General features: G+C 39.9%; 1 protein-coding gene across 14 annotated transcripts in view; it reads right to left on the reverse strand.

Annotated features, from left to right (window-relative positions):
- Positions 1-23908, reverse strand: part of Rbp6 (RNA-binding protein 6) — a 686229-nt gene that overhangs the window by 462639 nt on the left and 199682 nt on the right. Inside the window, exon 2 of one of the 14 annotated variants that reach the window (XM_087349145.1) lies at positions 21228-21274. The exons of the other annotated variants lie outside the window; for them this stretch is intronic. The gene's annotated coding sequence lies outside the window, so the exon portion shown is untranslated. The remainder of the gene's footprint in view (positions 1-21227; positions 21275-23908) is intronic. 14 annotated transcript variants of the gene reach the window in all.

The raw sequence follows: 23908 nt of genomic DNA on the forward strand, positions 1-23908 counted from the left end.
TTCAGAGGTCATACTGCCTCCGTCATCAGGGCGGTGAGTATGAAGATTTCTGTCTTCTGGGTTGTTGCGCTGTGTAGTCTGGTAGATGTTTGCCAACGTTTCAGAGGTCATACTGCCTCCGTCATCAGAGTATGAAGATTTCTGTCTTCTGGGTTGTTGCGCTGTGTAGTCTGGTAGATGTTTACCAACGTTTCAGAGGTCATACTGCCTCCGTCATCAGTGCGACTAAGAGATCAGTTTAAGAATCACGTAAAACGAGTGATAATATTGCAGCTGATACACGTCTCTGTACTGTGGACTGAAATGAATCTACACTATAAGCGAGACTGCACAGGCGTTATAACGGCACGGTCCAATGATCGAGGATTTCATATACCAATATTAGCAAAGAGAAGATAACATTGATATATCCTTTTAACGATACTTAACATGACATAATCTGTAGCCGTAATGCTATTTTGTTAATGTATGCAACATGAAGCAACAGCCGCTGTATACAAGTCATTAAAATAATTTTGTCGCTTAAGAACGGGAGATTTGTCATGCGCAGAAGCATCGTGTTTACAAACTGAGACATATATTACGAAAACATGATTTGTTATTCAACATAACGCGTCAAGAACATTCTTTGTACACAGCACCTAAGCCAAAGCCACTCAGAGGTTCTTTGAACAGGGACACAACCTTTACACCGACTAGCCACTAGCCACTTGCCATCAGGATAATTCTTGTTGACAGATCATAGAACTAGTTTCGTATGCATGCAGAGGTGCTACTAGGGCCTCTACTCAGTCATCTGTATTTTTCGGAATCACGTGTCATATTTTTTTTTAAAGTAGTTCTTGTACAGCTTCTTACAATGCGTGGACAGGCGTTCATAGCTCTGCATAGCGTTTTCTGGAACTTTGTCACTTGGGTAATTTTTTTGGCATTCCGAAGTATCGAAAAAAAAAGAGATTTGAAACCACCTGGAGGCGTCTGGTAGCAAGTAAAAGTTTATCTTACGGGCTCATAAAGACATTTACCTCTTCTTGCTTCTTGCCTAAAGACATACACAAATTCAGCATCCGAAACGTAGCAAACTAATTTTTATCCCAATTAACATAGTGACCAAAATTAAAAATATATGCGAAGAAACCATTTGGTAAATATATTTGAAGATAAAAATATAATATCCACATTGAGTTTAAAGATTTGGAATCAAAATGAGGACCGGACTCCAAGCACAGTCCAATGGCAGGCTTTTATGAATGCAGTGATGAACCTTTCGGTGCCTTAAAAATCAATTTTAGATCATGTAAAAAAGACTATTGGTTAGGTTAACTTAGCCAATAAGTACAGTGACCAAGTGCACGGTACGGTTTCAATTCCCAGAAATAGAAGGGACATTTATTTCTCATCACCTCTAGTGCCAGATCGGATCGGGAGGCCACCGATTCTGCTATGCGATTAGGACAGAGGATTCTTGTTTCGGGCATCCCGAAGCAGAGCAATGACGAGCAATGACTGCAACCCTAACCACGAATCTAAAGTTCTGCGCACGTGGAAACAAAGTTAAACCAAAAATTAAAAGTCAAGTTAGATAACGTTCTCATACGAAATGTCATCATAATGCGTTAAATGTCTGGTAAATTAGACTTCCGAATGATACCTATTCTTTATTTTATTTTCTCCCCCATGTCGGACTGTTTACCCACTGGAAGGAAATCGTGCTTCGGACTCTTGAGCCATCCTAGAGTCACATATCCGCTCTACGTTTAATTAAAGGCAGTAGCAATACTCATTGCGTGCGTGCGTGCGTGCGGTTTGTAGACTGGCGGCTATTTAAAGTCACAACCGACGTCTTGGCTGTTTAAGGTCGAAGTTCACACTCAAAAGTTCACAATGAACAATAAGAGTAGCCACAGAACTCAGTTATTTACACACTGCGGCCCAAACATGAAGTTTTACCACGAAAGAACCATTAGGAACAGCGGTCGCAAGACTTTCAACACAGGTAAGACATTGCCGACTATCAATCAGATCAGCGACTGAAGTTAAGATCCAACCGACCAATCGACTTATGACCGATATTTCTTTTTGTACCATCGGGTCGGAGCCGACCCCTGGTGACATTATGAACAAGATCCCTCTGATAGGGACCTGTCCATATGTTTCTTAGGCAAGTGATCCAGAAGTGGTTTGCCATTGCCTTCTTCTGTGTACTTAGTACAAAATGATGATGAAAAATGGAGTAATTGTTGGGATGCCACGGAGAAACCGGGGAAGCCTCAGAGAAAAACTCCGTGATGCCTAGACCACGGCCTTGCCCAACACAAGTTATAAATCTGGGCACCACCGGCAATCGAACCCGGGACCCCAGGATTACAAGCCCAGCTGATCGATCTTACACAGTGCCAAATCAATTGACAAGGTACCTGACTAATTAACTTACTGTGCATACTTTGACGGTTGATGGACGTCTGTACGCTGCGATGGCACCATCTGCTTTGATGGTTGAGAAACGTCCCCGGATGAATGTCGAAGGGGCATCAATGTCGTAAATGTTGTCACTTAAGCTCCCTAAACAGTAACGCAAATTACTATTTAATATACATAATACTTATAGTACTGATCCATTCTACTAACAATATAGCTCGGCGTAGTTTACATGCGACATACAAGGGAGAAAACAAATGAAACCGCGTGTAATTATGTGTACTGTACCATCTGGTACATCTTAACACTCGCCATATATACTTCTTCTTATTACGTGTTTACCGGTATTCAAACCGTGACAAATTTTCAACATGCTAGAGCTGCGTAGTAAACAGTACAAGCTGATACTGACAAGCATCCGGAACTTCACTTGCTTAAAGAGCAGTCACATGTTCCTAACGTGTCATAATGCCCCCTTAAAGACCTCCACGAAATGATTAATGAGTCACTACAACAGGCGCAACCAATTCAACAACTAAAAAATGTACAGAAAACTTAATGTACGGTTCTAGAATGCCCTTGTCATGCTAGAGGTTCTTTAAAAATCTTATACTTTCTCTGTTTGCCAAGAAATTACCAACAATTATAAAACTCGTATGTTCATTACCATATTCAACAACGCCGACCTCGTACCATACTCCGAGCCAGCTCAAACCAGCCCACATATCCATACTTTTTAGGAGATCCATTTTAACATGATCCTCCCATCTACGATTAGGTTCCTTCAGTGGTTTCTTTCCTTTATGTAGACCTAATACAACTAAAATCAGCTTACGTATCTATGCATTTCTCATATTCTCTACGCGAACAAAATGACTCGCAAATTTCATCCCTTTAACTATGTTGTTATGCATAAATTATTATAACCGTTGCTATGATAACGCTGTTTAGATACATTCAACCCTAAGCTATGTTACTGACCATAAGAATACTGCTTCCTGTGTGTGGCTAACATTTTCACGACCCGCATTTATTTAGTGCGTAGTTTTTGACTGTTATTACTGTCATAGTGAAGTTTATTACTTTCTTTACATGTAAAAAATGGAGACCTAGACATTAATTAGACCAGTTCCCTGTTTAATACTATTTTTAAATAAAAGGGCACTTAACCACGGGTCCCGTTAGCCCATCAGGTAAAGAGTACTAATTACATAATTACATGCTTTGTTTCGATCCCCAGAATGATGCAAACTTCCTCACTGCGGACCTTAGATAGTATCTATAGGTCAGTGGTTAATTCTATTGAGTTACTCATGTCTATGATTTATCTGACGACGCTGTCAGTGGCCACAGACTACACAGCATCGAATAATAGGGTCATTAATGAATAATTAATTGAAAAATAAATAGTAGGAAACAGTCGTAGCCTATTTTTTTAGTAATATCCCAGTATTTGTTTGGAGGAACTGAAACATAAAAAAACACGAAAAACCTGAGACATTACAGCCGAAATTTCTCGAATACGAAGCAGGAGTGCAAAACAAGTATGTTGCGTTATTTATTATTTGGTTACTTGACAACACTCTTTCGACTGCACATGTTAGGCGCACATTCGAACGACATGCAAAGGTGATCATGAATGTTCCGGAAGCATGTGATCTTTTGTGTTTCAAATTCCGGTACCGACATTAGTCTGGTGAGACCGAGCAAAATTAAAAGAAACTCAAACTTAGTATCTTGTATTACTACGCTACCCTACCAGATAAGCGTCCAGTAACAGTCAGGTTACCTCGATGTGGCCTATCTGAAACACACAGCCCAGTGATTAATCGAATCGTGATTATCGATTGTGTTATCACTCTTGCTGAAAATCTGATACAGCGACACGCGTTTCAGTTTGCATTGCTCTTTCACCAGTAATCAGAAATTAAATAACCAAGAGGCTGCTGTTGCTTCACTCTGTAAATCAAACAACCGAGGTGATTCATTAATTAACTGACGATAATAATTTTTCTCATTCTTCCCATTAGTCCACACTTTGAATTTCCACCGAACATTACAACTGAGAGGCCGTTAAACTTATATAGCACCTCCTTTAAAATCACTTAAGTCTGCTTTTTTCCCCACAAAGTATATTCATGAGTTTCTTTGAATTATGAACTGATTTCTTAAATATTATTTATCTGGAATATGTTATATTAACCTATTTCATTTTCTTAGTGTACTATTAAACCATGAATCGATCAGTGAAACCACAGTCATTGTGGGTGGTAAGGTCATGTGGACACACCAATGTCTCGGAGAACCTTACTGTGACCTTCTTCAGGGGTTCCTGAAAAGTGAGAACTTCAAATCTCACTATTAATCCATTTTCTTCTAAATACGTCCTTGACCACACCTTATCGACGTAACAGGAAGATTCCATTCGAACAAGCAGCATAAAAAGATCGTAAGTCTGTTACGGCTTTTTTCTCAGTTCTATTGTGTGTCGTCTAAAAGAGGTCAAACACGTATGATCAAGCATAGTATGGTAAATCTCCAAATCCTTCGAACAAGCAATGAAGACTTACTGATACGGCTACAGAGTGGTATATTTGCAAAGTCTTCCTGCATTCTAACGTAATAATAATACGCGAAGTTTTGCACAAATTGACCTCCAAACATCACCAAGGAAAAAAGAAGATGGAGAGGATTGAAAAGAAGAAATATATACATAAAATAGAAGCAGCAAGTGCAGATGGTTTTAAGTTTCGTTTGTTCGCTTTTAACTTACCTCCTTCCCCCACTCCCAACCGCTACAGCCCCGAAAGACATTAAAAAAGTTACATTCCCTCCCTTCCAGCCGACCCCTTTACGACTTCTTAAAACTCTTGCTGTAGCAGAAGTTTCACTGAAGTCAAGACTTTGTTTCCAGCAAAGAAGCAGTAAAACCCAAACCGCGGCTGACTGCCTTCACTTGTTCCCAACTGTACTTGCAAATATCACAGTTTGCAAAGAACGCGCGAGCCAATCCCGCTTATAAAAGCCTGGGTCTGCTCTAAGCCATACGTAACCAGCCATCGTCTGTATACTGCACCTGAAAAATATGAAAGTTTAGAAGGAAGGAAACAGTTCTTGCAACACATCTTCCGAATACCCCAGGAATCAATATTTCAACTCGTTTAGCAGCATGTCCTATCACAATACAAGTCCTTGGAATAAAGTCCTTGGCAAGGAATTTAATGCGTAAATTGGCCAACAATTAGCAAACACTGAACATTTTAAAATCATCGCTGCACGCCTTTAAATTCAATTAGCTTCCAAGTTTCAAAATTAACTACTTGTCATGTGACGTTTCTTATGAAATAAGACTGCGATGGAAAAGGTACATCAATCGCAGAGTAAACGTACGACGCTAAACAGAAAATCAAAGTGACAACTTACAATAAAGACAAAATTGACATTTTATGAAGTAACGGCTATGTTCTCTTGTCGGCGTCGAAGTGGCATTCGAGTTAAAAATTCATGCGAGTAAAAATTCAAGTAGTGGATATAAAATCTTTAAAAAGTCTCAATTGAAAAACCTGTTACCACAACATTAATACCGACGAGATACGATAGTATCTTAACATTCATTCAGCTACAACATAACAAAATGAAACGGTTCATCCATTTGCACATAGAATTCGAGGTTTCCACGGCGGTGAGTTTGAAGATGGCTAGTCGCTCTGATGATGGAGGCAGCAAGGACCTCTGAAACGTCGGTAAACTTCTAACAGACTACACTGTGAAACACCCCAGAAGACAGCCATCACCAATGTAACATATTCCTATAGCATGAGCTTTATTACGAATCTATGGGACATAAGTCTACACCCTATAGTGACAATTACAATTACGGATTTAAGTTGGAACAGACTTGAGACTGGTCCGTGGGGCGCATAAGAAGTGCAGGAAATGAGAAAGATATAGCCAAATAATAACACGGAGAAAGAAAGCAGTTACAAGCAAATCAATGCAAGAGCTTCACAAGTGACTCGAGTATCGAACCTCGGCACAAAAAGATCCGTGAAACCAGAGTTTTAGTGCTCAGCCTCTAGGACCGGCTGGCTTCACGTTAACTCCAATACCGTTACGACCTCGTTGAAATATGTATAACGTCAGGAGAGAGGGGGAAATTGGTCTGGAACTTGAATCTATCGATTGTGCTGACAATAGCCGAAATTTATTATCCATTTATGAAATTGCTCGAGTGGAACGATTTTCAGATCGGAAGGCCGCTATATGTCTGCCATTTTTATGGGACAAACTGAATAATTACTGGAAGCTACACGCCAAATAGTGTGCCTATTCGAAGTGTATACACCTCTTGTATACTGGCATATATAATTCACAGTTGTATTAAAATACAACACACCTACACACATATATTTCCTATTTTCTATCTAGAGATTAATTACACGATTACAATGCCGGTATTTCATTTCTTTCAATATTCCTTCTTTTAGCTTCTTTCTTCCTGTATTTTATACATGTCTTTCTATATGGGTTAACTTAATTGTATAAATAAATGACAGCAGAAAGTAAATTAATTTTGGACGTGTTATCGTGCATGGTACATCAAAATATACTGAGTAAAGTCACGCAAGCCTGCGTTATTTCGGATCTTCACTGTGTACTGAGTTCAGCCACAATAAAATTGTTGAACAACCACAATACGCGTCTGTAGCCCTTTACCTGTTCGTCTGTGCTGCATATACAAAGACGCATGCACTTCCAAGCCACTGCAATAATTTGTCACGTGTCAGTCGGTCCGTGGTAGCTGCAAGTCCAATGGAGGGGAAACCCCTGTTATATACAGCACCGTATATATATATACAGACATATATCACTAGGCTTTAAAGGGTAAATACTGTATTCTGAAGAAAAACTGTGTCTCAAGACTGTAAAATTACGTAAAAATCCACACTTTTGGTTCCAGTAACTTCGTAAATGGATAAAACCTAACTTGAAAGAAGAATATTAGATGAAATTCATAGTTACTTTTACCGGTAATTACTAGTTAACTTTTAATCCTCGTTTTGTAAATAGACACAATACCATATTCCCTCCGCTAGACATAAATTCCGCTTTCCTCCAAATAAAACAAAGAAAAAAAAGTCTGCAGACTTCAGAATGTATTTTTCACTTGTAGCTTCCAGGAGCTCTGCAGGACGTTGATGGACACCTCCAAATTTACGAATTTATGATTATTCTATAGTAACTTCGAGCTCGAAAGAGCAGGGTAATAAATACGAAGAGAACTGAGTCATATCCCACTGCAAAACACATTTTCACTCTTGTCTGTCTTTACATCTTATTCAACGTTTCTTAAAATTTGTATGGCAGTATATCAAAACAGCGCACACAGACTGCACCGGCAAATAAATACCTAAAAATATCACAAAGGACTTATTATTACTCGGTATCAATGAGAAACGTGCTACAGTATCTCATTTTATTCGACGAAGAAAAAGAAGCGAATAAGCAACCTGGCCGCAATTCCGAAAAAAAGAGAAGAAAGGAGAAGAAGGAAGGAGTACAAGCCCAGGCTACTCGGCGCCATTATACCGCTAGAAAACAATACACATCCGCCTGTATTTTTTATTTTCTCTCTTACACTTTTTGTTCGCCTCGGCTTCTACCTTCCCCCTAGAGAGTTTCCTTCCTTCCGTCCTTGTACTGGTCTGTAATTTGAACTCTGACTGTAAGACAGACCCAAGTACAGTACACAAGATACGCTACTTCAAGCGGTAGACACTTGTTCTAGAGGTATACTACAGTATAGTTCTGACTATACGACATCCCATTTAATCCCACGTGTCGAAATGCTCCATTTTATCAACACTCAACCAGCATGTGGCGTAATGAAACACAATCCCTCAGCACGTACCTTCTCCATTTTAAGTAGTCAGTTGTTAAGTTAAATATAATTTTCTTTCTGTGAAACATTTTTCATTTAATGACATAGCTTATTTTCTTAAGTTAAAATAGTAAACTGAGATGATATTTATCATCGTATTCTTCATTAGCCTTTCCTATTATCCAGCATTTTCGATTATCTGACCGTACTTCGGTCCCGTTTAGGTCGAATAATCGTAACTCTACATTATTTCGAATTTCGGCCAGGTCTCCGGCTTTCCTCAAACATCCCAGTAAATGCGGAGATACTGTCTTAAGGCATTGCATTTTGTATCGATGACAAATCAGCGTTAAATAAATCAACAACTAATCGACCGATCGCTGACGTTATGTATCCACTTTTATGTTTATACCGGCGCTAAATTTTCTGCAGGAAACTGAGAAAGAGGTAACCTTATATCGCACTTACATAAACGCGGGGAAATCACAAAAAATCTCCTTTTCCAGCGAACGCTTTATGAGTGGTTGAGTGATTCTAGAGTGGAGAAAAATCGAGACCCTTGTTATATGTCCTCAGTCGGATCAATTATGCCACCTCCATGGGAAAAGATTAAAGCGGTCGTAACTATTTTAAGGTACTAACCAGACACCTATCTGGAAATTCTGAGGCAAATTAAAACATGTCAGGACTTCCGAACCAAAAATTAAACCCGGGACCTCTCGGATAAGAAAGGGCTGACCAATCTGAAGTATAAAAGGTGTATTTGCCGTACTCCGTTCTTCCACTGACAGCCAAAACCGATGCTTTCGCCAGCCCACTGAGCCCCAGCAAGTTCCAGCAATGCCTAACCCAACGGCTCACGCCAAAAAACTTTTTGCTATGACAAGAAATACATTTGCCAAAACGCTTAGTACTTGCTTGGGGTGTAGTCATAACAGGGCGATAAGAAATTGCCATTTTTTTTGCTGAAATTCCAGTACTCCGGAAAAGGAGCGAGAGGGCAACTTACACTGTCATAGACGGGCAGTTTTACAACTCACGTCTCTGTTATTGTGCGCTTGTAAGTTATAATAGCGCAAACGGAATCAATTACTTACATTCACAGTATTCAGAAGACATTCTATACGCAAGACTTAAACTTGCTGTGATGATGAAATCAATTCCAATTGCCCAACTAAAGAAATCAAAATCAAAAGCAAAATCTCAAAGAAAGCATTCACAAAGAAACTTGACACTGAATATTTCATATTCTCACGATGGCGAGTACAAATATGGCTGTCTTCCGACTTGTAGCGCCGTGTAGTTTGGTAGAAATTCACCGGAGTTTCAGAGGTGCTTGCTGCCTCCATCATCAGGAAGATCAGGGCTGGTATAAAAAAAATAAAAGGAACGTCTCGAAATTTATTTCCGGTAAGCATCTAAAAATTCCGGTCCCTCCCGGGAATCGGATCTCAGCCATCCAAACCGTAGGCAATCCGGCAATCACTTTACCGACTGAGCTATTCCGTTTCTGTGAACTCACGCCCATTACAGCAGTTCTAAATGCCCGAAGACCGTGAAGACAATTTTATACGGTCGTGCGAAATCTGTAGCGATGAGGAATGGAAAACAAAAATAACCGATTGCGTCATTCCTGTTGACAGTTGTTACCTAGGAAAGTGGAAAGATTCGGCTTTGAGTACAGGGTTAAAGCAACCGTTAGTGGTGCGGAGGACGCAGCGTCCCGAAGGATGAGACCTAGCAAGTTTCAAATAATTCTCTCTGTGATTTAAGTGTACCCTGCAATATTGACAAATCGAATCTCTTCCTCTGAGGAACCGTCCGGGAGCAACCCTGCAGACAGTGACCGGGATTAAACGCATATTTCCAAAAATTCTCTTTCTCTTTCCTGAACAGTTTCCCAGCGACACGTGAGGTTCTCAAGGTGGTGAAACCCCAACTGTGACGCCATGTATACAAACTTTTAGGTTGTTACCAGCGTCTCGAAGGGTCGTATGCCCTTCATCTTCAGGGTTCCTGATAACCGCCTGGAAGCTCAACACTTCAACATACTGAAACTCAAAATCTGTAATTTAAAAAAAAAAAGAAGAAGAAGATAATGCGTTTGAAACCTGCACTGCTGTAAGCGTTTGGGTGGACGATATCTCTTGTGAGGATTGTTATCAACAACGTGAACAGCTCAAGCTGGTAATGGATACGTTTCCAGACTTAAAACGAATCAGGTTCCAAACTGAAGTATCATCAGTAGAATAATAAAATCCTTTCTGAATCACAGCCATTTCAACTTCTACAGTTCTGAACTTGTTTCTTGAGGATGATTTGAGGTTTTCAAGGCAGTGAGTCCGAAGATGGCCGTCTTCTGCGTTGTACCTCCGAAACGTTGGGAAACTTCTATCATACTACACGGCGCTACACGCCAGAACACAGCCATCTTTGTTTCTTAAGCCTGCCTCGGTGGTGGACGTTCCTACACACCCCCTCACACCCTCTTCAGTTCGTCATGAAGTATAACATTTCTAATTTAATTTCAAGAGTTTTCAGTTTCTATGACTAGCGAAAATAAAAGGGCGCCTTAACTAAAGATGGAGTAGTTAAAACAGAGCCCTAATAAATTCACTAAAACGAAGCGTTAAAAATATATTATGATCTAAGAGACGTAAAGAGACAAATAAATGCGAATGGAACTTAAAAGAAAAAGTATTTCAAAGTTTTGTAAATGAGAACTGACACAATAACCTTAGCACTTTTTAGGGCGGGGCATCATTTTTCTTTTGCCGTGTTAAAGGTTTTAAAAACTTTAAAAGTTGGCTTCTATTAACTTTATAACTTTGTATTTCGTTTTACATGCATCAAAGGTAACTGCTAACATTTTCATGTCAACGAGAAATAAAGAAATGACAGAATTGTAATCATAAAATAATCTTGACTCCGATTAAGGGAAATAAAGAAACTTCTCATATCAGATTCAAAGCAGCTCCGACTGGACAGTACAAAGGATTGCAAAAATGAGTGAAAAAGTATATATACGTCAGCCCATTTTAACATCGCTTTCCAAAAGCCTTCTATGCGATTCTGCATGCTGACTTGTTGATTATGTTCTTTACTAGAAGACACAGACCTCATTCCATTACGCCAGATAAAATTCTGATGCTCGAAATCTTACGGCGAAACATACAAAACGCAAGGTCAAGTTACAAACACGAATATTACTTCGCTAAATACACTCCATATCCTCATTCATTCACGTGCGCACACAAGTTACATATCATCAATGAATTAACTTGAAAAGTTAATCGATTCGTTAAGAATGTCTCCATTTTAAGGAATCGGATGTTAACTGCACTGGGGCCTATTCTGACCCAGATCATCGTGTCAACACCTTTACACAATATTCCAAAGTGCCAATTCGCTGCATGCTACATCAGAATTGTAAGCGACACGCCTATCATCAAGGTGAAGAACCACCCTTCGTCAGCTGCCAGCGACTGCTTGTGCCATAAAGCCGCAGCTACTCTTCATATCTGGAAGGTGGGCCCCTTCAACTAAGCTCTCTTAAGCGACACGCTAAACACATAAACGTCCACAACAAACAGAGCAAATGACTGTCAACAAACGCCTCACTTCCGGATAAAAGAATTTTTTTTAATTTCATTTCAGACACCATTCAGTCATGCTCTAGTGCAAAAGGCGAAAGAAAATGGGGTACAATGCACAACAAGCTTTTAACAGTTCTGGTCTAAACCAACAATTTTATAATTGCTCGTCACATATAGTTTTCATTGTCCAGTCAAGGACCCAGTGCACTGTTGAGAATCTTCATCTCTCAGGCACCACAAATGTTACGGCAGAGATTTACAAACTGTGGGATGCGATGTCAGTTACAGCGCGATAGTCAAGTAGGCGGTAAGAATCATTGCAATAAAATCTAATCCTTGATATAACGGTATAGCTTTATTTACATAATCAAGCTTTTTTCCTGCCTGTGGCCTGTGAGAATTAAAAGCTCAGTGCAAAAAGGAAACAGCTTGGCTCACATAAAACAAACCACATTCAAGGTTTTCAAACTGGATTCAGATAAATTTTGTATTCGAGTGTGCCTTGCAGTTTGATAAAATCAAACATTAAAACTAAACCGTTCTATTCTTTTCGGACCTACGCCATATTCTTCCACTAAACACTCGTGTGTCCACATCAGCTTCATACACAATCCTATCAAACATCATCTATCAATCAATCATAGACAACACTATCGAAATATTGTACATGTAGACGTAATGGGTCAACCACCTATCGATATTTTGCATTCGTCAGATATCGCACTTGACAAAACCAAGAATAGTAAAATGCTATAAAAACATGACTCGTTTATCCACCTCAAAATAGCAACGTCTCGGGAGAGAAGTAGTGTACAACACGGCCAACGAATTTGGCATTTAGTTGGTTCAAAAGTCTCTGTCCACTTGTACGAACACAAACATATTTCTCAGGGCCCAATCCGCTCACCGTCCACAATACAACTGGGTGAATGAAGCTAATGGTCAGGCACCTTGACTTTTGAACCACACTGTAATTTAACTAAATAAAAAATGCGTTTCAACGAAAACCAGCCTCCTTAATTTACAATTTATACGTATTTATAATGTAGGAACCTGGAATCAGGCTACGCGAGTCAACGACGGCTGGCGGTGACGAATTCATAGCAGCGAAAGTTCGCACTACCTGCCCAACAACTGATGGTCCTTAAGGTTGGGGTAGACGTGGGGCTAACAACCCCGCGCCGTAAATAACCAGCACGTTACAAAATGTCAAAAAGAGCCTCGTACTTGGACGCACTGTTTGGCACGTTCTAAGAAACAGATTCGTCTCACTCGGAACAAGTCCAGCATCGCATTCTTCTGAACAAAGTAATGAACCTTCTGGTTTCCTAGAAGTAAAAACTTCCATAAGAAGCTTAGTAACTGTCAACGTTCAAACAAAGAACCCTCGCGATGTTGTTGATCAGCTACTTAGTCAGGTTCTAAGACTAGATATTTAAGAATGTCGAAAGCAAATAATATCAAATATTTCCCTAATCGAATGCGCTTTGAAATTCCTGCGAGAATTTTATCTTAAGGTTAGTCTTCGTGTGTTTATCTACGCGTTATAAAGAAAAATAAACGTATATAGGCAAGTGGTAAGGATCGGAAACAGAAACACGGTCGCCGATAACCCGCTCCTTTATGAATGGAAACACGCCGTCAGAATCCCACGCCGACAAACGGTTTTCGGGAGATCTCTGTAGTGTGAATGGCGACGAGATCTCGCCACCTGCCCTTACATCTCCATCTACCCAAAAAAGTTACTCTCCATTCCCTTTCTCACTCACTGTCCTGTTCGATTTGCGCAACCAGACAAGAGTTGTCACTTAAAATTAAGAGCTACCAGGTGTGCCATATTCGAGAATATGGGCCGACGGACAGGCAGTCAGTGAAGCCAACATACTTCAGCTCAAGGATGGGTAAACTATTGGTACAACGAAAAATCAACGAAGTAATTTCGACGTCTTGGGAAGTTGGCGGTCAGTCATCTAGCCAATATTTTCCCCGCATTTCCGAAATCCAATTATAATTTTCAGTGTTCACAAATGCTTCTAAAACAATACCCTTCAGCGAGCTCAATATTTATGTATGATTTGAGGTTTTCACAGCGGCGAGTATGACAAGATGATAATATTACATGAATTTATAAGTTTTTGTATTATGAACCTTATAAAACAAATATATTCGATTTAAACACCACGTAATACATAAGTTAAATTGGATCAACACGAACCAAAATTAAATTCGCCCGTCACGTTTGGAATACATCCCAATACCACATTTAAGTGTAATCGGTTGAGATGTTTCTAAGCTTTAACAAGCCGTCGAACACAGCTTTCCCATTAAGCACAAAGTTCATGCACTTCGAGAGAGTGCACTTTTTGCGTTTTGTATAATTAAGAATACAGAAAAACGTTTGAACATTAGCCTCAGTAAACCCGTAAGAGCCAGATTTAGAATCGAACCCAGAACATCCTGCAAACAAGCAGATGCCAATATATCTTTACGTGGGTCTAATCTCGCCTACACCTGTATTGTCAATCTGGATACGTTTCTGAACAGAATCTTCGAATGTTTTTCTCTTAAGCCTCTGTCCTTACGTCCGTATGATGGGTTAGACATATAGCACAACTGATATAAACAAAAAAAATGCAAAATATACGTCCGTTCGAGATCATAGTGGGAATAACCTGCTTCAAAGACGGTGTCTGCGCAGGTGGGACAATGGTCTGGCGTTTAGAGAACAAAGTGTCAGAATATGAACTGTAATGACGATGATGAACTTTCCAGCTTCACAACAACGAAGTATGTCTTAGACGAACAGACTAGTTACTAAAAAACTCAACCATAAAGTTCGCCAGTTTGTTACTTAGCAGGATAGTAAACAGACAGTTATCTAGTCAGACAGTAGGTGAAATAGGTAGTCAGTAAACTGTTAAGTTAATCGGAGATATTAGTTACAAACGTAGGCAGTTAGGAGATTAGTTAAATTATCAAACAACCTATCGGTCTGTTGATTGCGTCAAATTGATAGTCAGCCCATAGGTTAATAATCAGTCACTTAGTTTTGCAATTAGTGGTTCAGTAGGTTACTTAGATAGTTACTTAATTCTTTATATGGAGTGCACTCAAGGGATGCAATAAGAACTTGCCTTTCAACCTACCACCTGAACACTTTAGGAACCCCTGAAAACTTGCGCCTCGTGGTGAGGCATTAAGCCGTCGTCATAAGCTTCTTGCTTTCTTTTGTTAGCAAACTACCAATGGTTCCAGAGCTACCATTTTCTGAGCATTTCAAGTTATGGAAGAGTTCTTAAGAATGTCGAAAGCGCTGTGGGAAACTTAACGCGATAAGCCGTACAGGCACTAAGTGAATGTAGAAACCACAATCTGCGGATAAGTCACAACCGGAGTTCGGAAATCGTTCACACCAATAAATTCGGGCGCGAGATGAAAATCTGGTACAGGACAGGAAAAAGATATTTTCCTGGAAAACTCCCAAGCACTTAAAAATCCAGATACTACCTCAAAACATAACGCGTCTCCATTACAAAGACCAGCTGGTTAATAATCATCAGGGAAAGAATATCAGTTTATTTTGACAAATACACGGAAACAACAAATATGTAAAATCAGATTCATTTTATATTAAAGCAGGTGAGAGGTATACGAAGGCCTATAATTACCACTATCCACTGTGTAAATAACAAAGTTGTTGAATAAAAAGTAATTTTTTTAAAAAAATATTGTGCATTACTTTTGAAGTGACCCTCATATATTCTTCATCATTCTCCTTCTTCCACTTTAAATTTCATATTCGTCATTCTCTGCTCTCTCTTTGCCTCTTATTCTTCTCTTTCTTCTTCCACCTCTATTTAGGCAGTGTTAACTGTTAAAGAGTTCCGCAAACTTCTTAAACCCACGGCACAACCTAATTTGTCATACACTTGACGGCACAGCTCAAAATTTCACCTCACAAAAAGGGAGTACAAACTCTGCATGGTCATAAATATGTATCTGCATACAAATCATTGACCTATACGAATGCAAGGCATATGAAAAAACATGACATGTTGAATAAAACCATCAATGATGAACCTGTGAGTGTGTTATGAATTCTAATTAGTAAAGATCAGACCTTTCTCTAAGGTGCGAACACTGCTCCATTCCACCTTCAACTACATGAGTAGCAGTCCACTACGTAAAGACCAAATTAGCTTTCTTTAAGACGGCTCAGCTAACGAAAATTATGAACACAACATAAAATGCAGTCAACATCTCATAAATATCTATGACTTTGTGTTATTTTCCATGTAGCGAATAATTTACGACACACATGGAAGAATATTTCTGGCTGTGTCCACCAAACATTGTAGTGTGATTAGCTGTGCAAGAGTAGATTACGATCTAACAGGGCAGTGACGTATGCAAAGTGCGATTTCAAAAACACGTCCAGGGTCATTTGCGTGCATTACAACTCGTATCTGAAGAAGCAATATATCTTCAGTGTTAAAACAGTAAACTATTCTTAGCCGGTTCATTAAAAATGGATGAAACAATAACATGGGGAAGGGCTTTCTTGAATATGTGGTCAAAACGCTGCACGCAATAATGAGTAAAGGTTATTGTCAAGATGTACCCAGGTTCTCGTTCTGCGGGGAGCCATGGAGTGACCTTCCATGCGCAGACACGCAATGATTGCTATTTTAAGGCAGACATGTTACTAAAAGTTCACGAGCGGTTCACAACAGAAACTGTACTCCCGCAGAGTTTAAACAAGGCCTTTCGGAGTTGCAGCGTCCAGTGCGATTACAAATAGGAAACGTCCGCTTCGCTATAAGGGATATTTATTGCTCGCATCATTGATACTGACATCCGGAGGGAGGACGGGTCTGCGCATGCTCCGTCCAGTATCACCGTATAAAATATTCTGTTATATGTAGTATGACGAGTATGCGCGCGTGATAAAGGAGCGAGCACCGCGGCGCAGGATGTGACTTGATTAATGAATACCTGCTTTGCCTTCGCTGTATCAATGAAGCCGTTGGGAAAAACATAAAAATCACTGGCTCGGCTGAGAACTAACACGGTCTTCAAACAGAAGCACCCGTCTGCGCAGGAGCAGAGCAGTTCTAAAACATTGGCTGACTCACAGTTCTCCGTTAGTTTTCTAGTGTCTCGTCTCGTTCTTTTGTTTTTAGTTTTCGTAGTTTATACATAATTTAGTAAACAGTCGGGCCATTGGCAACACACAACAGTATCATATAATGCACTTTGGTCCAACACCGGGAATGTTTTTAGTTAGGGGGTATGTTTTTAGGACAGCATTAAGCAAGACGCCGTGGTTTCGAGAAGTTAATCCTCCGCTCAGACGGACAGTTGTAATGGAGCACACACACCATGTAAACTTATGTGAACAATACAGCAAACGAACAAACTAAAGTCTAAGGAAGAAATTAACATATGAAGAAACAAATAACGGAGAGACGGAAGAAAAGCAGAATGAATGCAATGAAAGAAAGAAAAGGAAACAAAGATGGAAAATATTAAAGAACATACACAGAATAGGAAGAGATAAATAAAGAAAGAAATGAGGGCTAAACGAGTATATATATTCTAAAAGAGAAAGTCAACGATGTTTGCTTCATGAAACATCGAATTGAACTCGTCCACATGACATCAGAAGCACATTCTGCCCGGTGTCAATGTATCGCGACCAGCAGTGCAAACCTGTTTCTTTACAACTGCGATATGCAAAACATCAATTTTACAATTCACCGTTACAGTGCGCTGTGCATAACCTGTTCGCTGCCTACAAATTATTTACGAATTATTTATTGAGTGTGAAATATTTTACAGACAACTTGCGAGGCAGCACCTGTGACATTCGGTTTAACTACAGTTCTTTAAATGCAATATATAACATGGGAAATGTTTCAAATGTAATAAATCTTAACGACTCGTTAATAATAAGACACTGCATCTCCACATGTCGTTCATAACACAAACATAGTAAAGCAAATGTTTCGGGTAGCTTTTAGTGTAGGTCCACATTACAAAATTTAACGCGAAACTATGTCTAAAAATAGCTTAGACTGAACATTATTTATATATTTTAGTGTTCTGTCTGACGACATGGACATATGAACAGGATCCTTCCATTCTTTTCTCGGACTGGGACCTGTTCATATACGTTCTTGGCAAATGATCCAGAAGCGGTTTGCCATTGCCTTCTTCTGTGTGTGAATGGAGTAATTGATGCCACGGAGAAACCGGGGAAGCCCCCGGAGGAAAACTCCGTGTTGCCTAGACCACGGCCTTGCCCAACACAAGTTATAAATTCGGGCACCGCCGGGAATCGAACCCGAGACCCCAGGATTACATGGCCAGCGTTCTAACAGCTAGACCACAGTGGTATAGACTGAACATACCAGCAGAGAAATGAGGACACATTAATTCCACATTATGCGTTCATTTTAATCTATTCTGTGCTCTGAGAGTATGTTTAACGTCAGGAGATTTTGTTTATTTAACGACGCATATTAAACTAGGCGTGAACTAAGCCACCTTAACTCCGAGACCAGCCAAGTGCAGGGTCAGAGATGAAGCCGTTGACTTAAGAACGAGGGTATGGGGGTGGGGGGGGGTAGACTGCGTGGTCAGGGGTATAGCACACCGCAAGGGCAGTGATAGATGAGAGAGGAGCAATGGTTGAATGATTATTGCCAGGGGAAAACCCGAAAAACTCGGATAAAGAACCAACTTCACTGCCAGTTCAGCCAACCACACCTAATGTACACGAAGGTTAAGTCAAGTCCCAGTGACGTATGTGGTGGCCTGGGAAGTAACTGGCATCGCTACTACCAGACCGAAAAACGACGTGCTTACTCTGATTTGATGTAAACTTTACTGGCAATGATTTAAAACACTGGAAGTTATAAAATAGTCAGTATCGACAAATATAAATGAAAAGCGATGCTACGAACATCGGAACAGCGGTGAGCAATAAAGGCGTATGAGAAATATCTTTATACTAAAGACCAATGTTATCCACTGAGGAATAGAACATTTACGCATGCGCACATCACCACCTGCCTAACAGGGCGCTTACGACACCATCTCAGTTATTTTCAGGAGCGACTGAGAAAATGTCGGCCTATTTCTGGGCCGAGGCTAGAGCCCCATGTTTTCGAAATATGAAGGAGAAATAACCACTGAGCACCAAAATTCGGAAAGAGCATGGTTTCTTGGAGAGCTGAATGTTCTAAGTAAGAATTTATGATATTTTTGCATAATGTGTTTTATGTTGGATTCACAAAGTCGACGCGGGCTTGCATGAGGAAACATATGCTTGCAATATTCAACATACCAACGTCTGATGACAAAATATTTCATATTCTAAAGTTTAACAATTCAAATATGGCGACTGTATCTTAAAACAGGCTAGCTGGCCTATAGCTTTCTTCAGCAGCCTTTCCACATTAAATATTTATAACAGCCCCGTTCATCAACATCATGTAACATGACCGTAAAGATCTGCGAGTATGGTTCATTCATTATACATACATAATGATGGGCACTGCCCATTGTCTGAGGCATATTTGATATGCAGTACGTTTCGGGAGTTACACATTCCCCCTCCATCAAGTGACCGGTTGGTATGATATTAGCATTCGTAGCGTCCAGAGCTAGATCCCGACAGTTATCACAACATAACAGGAAGTGTATCATGACAACCAATCGCTTGAAGATGTGAGTATAGTAAACTATCGAAACTTCGAGTATATCAAACACACCTCAGCCAATAGATAATGCTCAACATAATGAACCATGCAACATATGCAGTTCACGGCTTTGATCAAAGTATCGAAAAGGGCTTTCAAATTCACAAAGATAACTATACGTCACGTTATTCACAGTCGACTTCGTTTAGTTAAGTATGGTTTATTTAACAACGCTGTCGACAATCAAATGCCGAATCTCCAGAATATGACCTACGTGCGAGAACTTCAAAGTTCGCCAACATCCAAAAGTATCTTATCACATGTCATACAATACACAATTATATATAATATACCTTACTTATTTACTAAACTAAGTACAAAAATATTAGCACTCCGCCGAATAGCTACTGATTCATTACGTATTTAATAAAGCGTCGTTAAATAAACCATAAAACTAAAAATGCAGGTTTAGAACATATTTAATATCAGTATTCTCATTTTCTCACAGAAGACAAAATACCAGCTTGCACAAGTCAGTCACAGGAACTTCCTCCCTAAAGCCAATTTATTATCCGTTCTTCCTTTCACCATGCTTTAAAAGTACGAAGAGAAAATAATGATGTACTTTGTGACGAAAGACAGAAAATTGAAAATCTGCAATTTCAAAAGTGTTAATGTATTTTGGCATTTCAAGAAATTCGGGGATGCAGAACGTCGTAAAAAGAAAATGTGGAAAACTTTTCCTGTTCTTTCCACCCCCACCCCCAATCCCCACCCCTCTACTCCCATCCTTCGTTGCTTGACTTTTTCAATGCACACTAATTCAATTTATAATTCATGTAAGAACAAAACGTCAACACCGCAGGGGCACCAGAACCGGAGGACCGGAGAAAGACGCTCCAGCATTACTTTATAAATATCTGGGTCTTGGTTTGCCAGCAAAACAAAATCGAAATTCACAACAGTCGTTTCATAAGAGCTAACCTTCTGTCGCACACGAGAACGTCAGTAAAACACCTCTGAAAATTAAAACCAGAAATGTATAGTATATTTTAAGTAACTCGATTTTAAATTTTACTACACAGTTAGAAGTTCACTGAGAACAAATTACTCAATTATTTTTCTTCACAGTTTCATAATTCCCATTGAAATACGTTTAATGACTTTCTTTCTTTTCTGTACCCGCAAATAAAAGTTTTTTTCTATAAAAATAGGCCATATTCTTTCCCCTTCACAATTCCAAATTAAAAGAACACGTCTTTTAAAATCCTTCCTACTGACAGTGCTAAACCAGAAGGTCATACGTTAGTACAAATTGTTTAAAAAATTGGACATCGAAGGGATTACATTCCTGTGTTTTCGGTTTAGAGATCGCAAATGAATTTCCTGTTCGCATAATATTTCAAGCCCCGGCTGTAGCTGTCGACGCTATTAAGTCTGCATACAGACACATTACGAATCGCATTCGCGCATCCGCTCTCTCCCAGGACAGCATGAATGATGTACGATGTGCTGAATTGACAATCTTAAGTGAAGCAAAGTCCACAGCCAACGCTGCAGAGAGAAAATTCGCGTCATCAGCATAGAAGAAGCAGCGTTTTCAGACTACAGTCAGGCTCACCTTACCTCATGATGGTTCCCACAGCAAGGATTACTCTCGTACCCAGACTTACCTGAAACAAGAGGCAAATAATAATTAATATTCGAAGGACACACTACAGAAATTGTTAATATCTTACAGACACTTAAAGATTACACTAAAATGCTCGTAGACAGACCTTTTTCTTTCCCCAGGAATTATCAGGTCTCTTCAAAAGCGTCGTCTCCATACTCAAGCTCTTAATCTGTCCATCTCTTTAGAGATCTTTCAAAACTCGCCCTCTCTTTTACCTCGTATTTTAAAGTTTTCGTCACATTCCTCAAATGTGAACCCTCCTGCTGTGTCATGTACAGAGTGAATGTTGTGTCTTTGAACGTTTTACGTTATGCAGTCCGGCACAACAAGTATTACATACTCTTACTTGAAAACATTAGTCTCATTTAATACTACAGGTGATGATGAAAGCAGCAAATGCCTCTCAAAAGTCAGTAAACTTGTACCAGAATACACGGCGCCACAACCCAGAACCAACTGCGAAATACTGTATCCACTCTCCTGCGTGAGCATTTGACACAATCCTAAACAACCACCGGTCAGTTTCATTGCAGAATGGAAAGGGAGAGTACCCTCCAGTTGGACGACTCACACAATCGACCCTACGGCCGAAAAGTTACTAGACACCTATAAAAACCCCAGGGATGTACAGAATAACCTGGCAGGCCGCTTCGACCAAAGGGCAACATTATGCCCACCCCTGCTGCTGAGGAAGTTTTATTCTTACAATTTGGCTCACAGCCCGGACCGGGTTTTCAGCTTTCAAATTGGCCTTAGTGCAAAATAAAGGTCGGCCGTCACTGACCTAGGTCAATGAAACACTGCTACTTGTTTCTCTGAAAGCAGCTAACTTCCATCGCAAATTAATTCGTCTTCCACATTCAGCGAACGCAGAATGTGGAGCCAATCTCTGCCCGCCCACAGGCATTTTTCATCTCCATCTTATTCGGACATATAAGTACGTGTAAGTGTGATCAGAATTGGCTGCTACGATATACAGAAGGAACTGATGCTCACACTTTCGTAGCAACAGCACAAGACCGAAAACATTGCCCTGTCCGTTAAAGACATGGGAGCGACTGCTACGGCTGATGATGATGATGATCATGGTAATGATAAAATTAATAATAATAATAATAACCACTGAATGATGCAGCAATGCCATCTGACAGAAATGTGTTAAGGAAGGAGTCAGAAAATACCAGGTGATTCAAAAAGGACTTTACAACTTTGAAAGTGTATAGAAATTTATTCAGAAGGCTTACAGAATCGGTTGAGGTGTCATTTTGTAGCAAAACAAATCAAGTTTGACTCACGTTGTGCTGTAGTACCGAATTCCGTCACCGCGAGCGCAACCGGCAGTGCATTTGAAAATGGCTCGAAAATTTTCTCATACCACAGTTAGACGAAGATGACCAAAAAGGACGCATTCACTTCCAGCAAGACGGCGCACCACCTCACTACCTCACAGAAGTCCGGGATTTCCTCAATAACCGTTTACCAGGTCAGTGGATTGGTCGAACAGGGTCGATAGCATGGCCACCTCGTTCTCCAGATTTGACACCTCTCGATTTTTTCTTATGAGGTTTCATTAAAGATCGTGTGTATGTTCCAACCTTACCTGCCAATCTCACTGAGCGCAAAGCTCGAATCACCGCCGCAGTTGCAGAGGTGACACCGGATATGCTGGATCGTGTTTGGCAAGAAATTGATTTCAGGTGGGATGTCTGCAGTATCACCAATGGCAATCACATCGAACCAAAATGACTGATTGAGGTAAAACTTGATTTGTCATGCTACAAAATGACACCTCAACCGATTCTGTAAGCCTTCTGAATAAATTTCTATACACTTTCAAAGTTGTAAAGTCCTTTTTGAATCACCCTGTACATTAAAATACAATAATTTAAATACATAAATTCAGCGAATGCGGAACATGACACGTTTTGTCATATCGATAATTGTTGGAGTCGCCGGAAGCCTGGGTGGTGAGGTTCATAACTGGTCAATAGCAACAGTATCAGGAAAACATGTGTGAAGAAAGAGCAAATGAAAAAAAAAAGTCACAGGTGATTATAATGACGACTGAACAATTAGATAATAAATATAACAGCACTTATACATTAATAAAATTACGATGATGACAAAAACTACGCTAATAAAATAGAGACAGAGTATCAAAGGAAGAAGAAGTAAAGAAAGAGAGAAAAATAAGATACTGATGATCATGACAATTTCCTCTCTGCCACACTAGATTCTGCGGATAGAAACAGGAGCTTATAAGTTGCCGACTCGATACGTACGAATAGAAAAGGACGCATTGTAACCATAAGAATACTTTTGTATCCGTCCAAATGTCTGGGGAAACTAGTCCATATGAATGGGTTTACAGTGGCAGGCCTATGCGGGCTTGCAGACATATTCAGGCTGAGACACAGGAACATCCCAGGCAGCCTTATGATCCGATCTAACTTATTGAAGCATAAAAGTTCCAGCCCGCATCAGAACACTACTCTGTTTCCACAAACGTGCCTAATCTCTGTTTCGTGAAGAAGAGTCCTTTGATAGCAGCCAATTGCCCTTGCCGATCATTCATGGTTGCCAAAGGTTGGTTACTGTAATAAGTAAAATCCACCACTGGACATTTCCTGAG

Source organism: Zootermopsis nevadensis, unplaced genomic scaffold (genome assembly GCF_977971745.1).
Source record: "Zootermopsis nevadensis isolate Lab colony 2312 unplaced genomic scaffold, Znev_1.0 Znev_ptg000015l, whole genome shotgun sequence".
Taxonomy (NCBI): Eukaryota; Metazoa; Arthropoda; class Insecta; order Blattodea; family Termopsidae; genus Zootermopsis; species Zootermopsis nevadensis.